Source organism: Engystomops pustulosus, chromosome 3 (genome assembly GCF_040894005.1).
Source record: "Engystomops pustulosus chromosome 3, aEngPut4.maternal, whole genome shotgun sequence".
Classification (NCBI taxonomy): Eukaryota; Metazoa; Chordata; class Amphibia; order Anura; family Leptodactylidae; genus Engystomops; species Engystomops pustulosus.
This window is the reverse complement of record NC_092413.1, coordinates 59,906,459-59,910,978: the sequence shown is the minus strand read 5'-3', so window position 1 is coordinate 59,910,978 and position 4,520 is coordinate 59,906,459.

Genomic DNA, 4,520 nt, shown 5'->3' with positions numbered 1-4,520 from the left:
GTTTAGGAATCATAGCTCTGTAATGCATAGCCTCCTCTTTTTCAAGGGACCAAAAGTAATTGGACAATGGACTCTAAGGGCTGCAATTAACTCTGAAGGCGGCTCCCTCGTTAAAAGGTCTGGGATTGATTCCAGGTGTGTAGTTTTGCATTTGGAAGCTGTTGCTGTGACCAGACAACATGCAGGAACTCTCAATTGAGGTGAAGCAGAACATCCTGAGGCTGAAAAAAAAGAAAAAAATCTATCAGAGAGATAGCAGACATGCTTGGAGTAGCAAAATCAACAGTCGGGTACATTCTGAGAAAAAAGGAATTGACTGGTGAGCTTGGGAACTCAAAAAGGCCTGGGCTTCCACGGATGACAACAGTGGTGGATGATCGCCGCATACTTTCTTTGGTGAAGAGGAACCCATTCACAACATCAACTGAAGTCCAGAACACTCTCAGTGAAGTAGGTGTATCTGTCTCTAAGCCAACAGTAAAGAGAAGACTCCATGAAAGAAAATACAAAGGGTTCACATCTAGATGCAAACCATTCATCAATTCCAAAAATAGTATTCTATGGACAGATGAGACAAAGATCAAACTGTACCAGAATGATGGGAAGAAAAAAGTTTGGAGAAGAAAGGGAACGGCACATGATCCAAGGCACACCACATCCTCTGTAAAACATGGTGGAGGCAACGTGATGGCATGGGCATGCATGGATTTCAATGGTACTGGGTCACTTGTGTTTATTGATGACATAACAGCAGACAAGAGTAGCCGGATGAATTCTGAAGTGTACCAGGATATACTTTCAGCCCAGATTCAGCCAAATGCTGCAAAGTTGATCGGACGGCGCTTCATAGTACAGATAGACAATGACCCCAAGCATACAGCGAAAGCTACCCAGGAGTTCATGAGTGCAAAAAAGTGGAACATTCTGCAATGGCCAAGTCAATCACCAGATCTTAACCCAATTGAGCATGCATTTCACTTGCTCAAATCCAGACTTAAGACGGAAAGACCCACAAACAAGCAAGACCTGAAGGCTGCGGCTGTAAAGGCCTGGCAAAGCGTTAAGAAGGAGGAAACCCAGCGTTTGGTGATGTCCATGGGTTCCAGACTTAAGGCAGTGATTGCCTCCAAAGGATTTGGAACAAAATATTGAAAATAAAAATATTTTGTTTGGGTTATATTTATTTGTCCAATTACTTTTGAGCTCCTAAAATGTGGAGTGTTTGTAAAGAAATGTGTACAATTCCTACATTTTCTATCAGATATTTTTGTTCAACCCTTCAAATTAAACATTACAATCTGCACTTGAATTCTGTTGTAGAGGTTTCATTTCAAATCCAATGTGGTGGCATTCAGAGCCCAACTCGCGAAAATTGTGTCACTGTCCAAATATTTCTGGCCCTAACTGTAGTTATTATAGGGGTCTGTATATAGTTATTATAGAGGGACTGTATATAGTTATTATATGGGGTGTATATATTAATAGGGGAACTGTATATAGTTATTATAGGGGGGTATATATAGTTATTATTGGGGGTTGTATATATTTATTATGTGGGGGATGTATAACAATAATAGGAATCTGTACATAGTTGTTATAGGGGGTGTATATAGTTATTATAGGGGGCTATATATATTTATTATAGGGGGTGTATATAGTTATTATAGGGGGGTGTATATAGTTATTACAGGGGACTCTATATAGTTATCATAGGGGTCTGTATATAGTTGTTATAGGGGACTGTATATAGTGATTGCTGGGGAGGCTGTATACGGTTATTGCTGGGGAATGGTATATAGCGATTGCTTTTCCCTGTCTGGACTACATTCAATGGGGGCCTCCACCATATTTTGCGCCCAGGGGCCCCCACCAACCTTAATCAGGCCCTGATTGTAATAAGCTATTGTACAGTACAAGGTCTTATGCTGCTTCTTCTAAAGCTTTTATGTGACCTCCATTGAAGTGTTTCTTGAACGTTATGGTTACAAAGTTCTACAGTTTGCATTTATTCACTATTCATCTATGTCAAAGATTCTGAAATAAAGTGGTGCATTTCCAGGAAAAACATCTGCATTATATGACAATTTGTCTCTGTTTAACTGGAAATAGCCTGAAATGACATGAGTATATTATAAGTATATTTGAGATTGCTCATTAACAGTTATGATGTGATCATTGTTGTTGTGCCCCAGTAACTACTATGGCTGTGACAGCTGTGCTACCGGAGACTAGAGAAGAAGACATCTTTTAATAGTGTTGTCCTTTCTACCATCTGGATTCTATCTGCTGGGAAAGTGTCCCTGTTATACCATTAATTACCACTGCACATGGCAAGAAAATCAGGATGAGAAAGAGTGCTTTAAATTATTCCTAAAAACAATGATTTCTTTCGATTCATTTTTACAATGAAGGAATCTGTTTTTCCTAGATCATAGTTAACCATATTGTCCTGCATTCTCCTGATAGTCCCAATAGAAATGTTGTGGAGGACAATCGACTCTCCAAGTATAAGTTATCATTCCTTTACCACTATTATCACACAGGGGGAAGTTATCACACCTAGATGCATCGTGCCTCAGTTGTGATACTTTTTCTATCCCTCTTTCCCTCATTTGGTATTTATGTGCATAACACAATCTTGCACAAGAGGTCCTAATAAATGGAGTTTTTGGTCCTTATTGATACTTTTTCCAGTTGTGATACTCCCCCCTACCCACAATACTTTCCCACAATAGTATGATGCTGTGGGAAATATTCTGCTTGGAAACCATACAGTAGGTCCTTGTATTAATCTCGATGTTACATTGACATTTTACATCTATCTAAACATTGTTCTAATATGTGTTGCAAACTCTGGGCACTAACATGTCTTTTTGATGCACATTTTTCTGTCACGGTGGACACCATGCAGCGGCGACATAAAACTGGCGCAGATACTTTATAAATATATGTACAGTCAGGCATAAAACTAGTGCATACACTTTAATAACTGTGAGCCTGCTTTAATCTTCCACATCAAGTACTGCCACTACACTTCAGCCAAGAAGTTACCAAAGCAGTAAAGAAAAAGCGGCAATTTTTTTGTACAACCAATTTCTATTTATTTCCTATGCAAGAAGACGAGTGAAGTATTTGTGCAAAAAATTGCTTTTTTTTTGTTATCCCCTGCGATAAAATAGTGACTTTTTAGGTAGATTCCAGAAAAAAATCAGGCACAACACTGGAAACATTGCCCGGCAGGTGAAAAAGTCGCACAGTAACCAATATACCCCCCAAAATTACTGAAAATATAGCAAGGAAAAGAGATTTTGAGGAAAAAAATGCAGCTATTATGCCAGTTTTTGAGCCAAAGTAAAAAAACTAATTTAATCCTGTCAGGGTGATTCAGGGCTCTACACCACCCACAGGTCCTTATGGATCAGTGGTTTAGTGGCCTTATTTGCCCTTTATAAGGTTCCTATGTGGGCGCAATTAAAAAAAAAAAAAGTTTATACTCAACTTCCACCTAGCATATTCTGTGGCTATTGCGCATTGAAGCTAGGATCATAGAGCATTGCGAGAAGAGGCTCATGGCGGACTCTCATCTAGATAAGTATCATTTTTGTTTTTGTTACATGCGGCCCACACAGGCCAATTTGGGAACCTAAACACTAGTTGGTTTAGGGTTCCAAATCAGCGTGACAGATTCTCTATAAATGAAATAGGAAATAGGGCTTGTACTCTTCTTGCTGGATCCACTTTTTGGCTTTGCATAAAAATCTCTGTAAAGGAAATCAATAATTACCCCCCCCCCCCCCCCCAGAAATACTCACCTCCGCTCCTCTTCAGTTTGTTCTTCGATAGGCTTAACACTCCGGGATCACCTAGAAAGGAAACTTAAAATTAGCAGCATGGGGCCCGGGGACAAGATGTCCAGTGCTCCGGGCTGCTAATTATGCACATCCCTGCAACTCCCTTTCAGGGAGAACACTGTGACATCATGCAAGTATTCGCCTCCCTCTCCCAGCATGCATGATAAGCATCTTGCCCCCGCGCTCCTTGCTGCTAATTACTTTTCTAGGTGACCCCTTCGTGTGAAGACTAGCGGAGGAAGCACCGGGATCAACATCAAGAGGAGCAAAGTTTTTTTTTAATGGTTGATTTTCTTTATAAAGGTGAAGTAGGACATTTTATTTGGGGCTACCCTCACGTAGGTCATCACAGTGCGGCAATGACATTGAGACAGAAGCTATAACTGTGGCTCCAATTCCCTTTCATAGGGGCTGATCAGTGTGGGGCTAGGTGTCCGAGCACCTCTAATCACCTGTCCTGGACTAGGACATCAATAGAAAATAATACACATGGACATATGATGTTATTTGAAGAAAGTCATATGTAGATTCAAGCCCCGTTATATCATATGTATTAGATTACATGAGAACCATAGCTGCCCCCTAAGAAGCTAATGTGGGGGGCGACACATTCACCAGGGAGCTGTACCAGTCACGTGATGCCAGTGCCCCCTCGGTGTGTAATGTCAA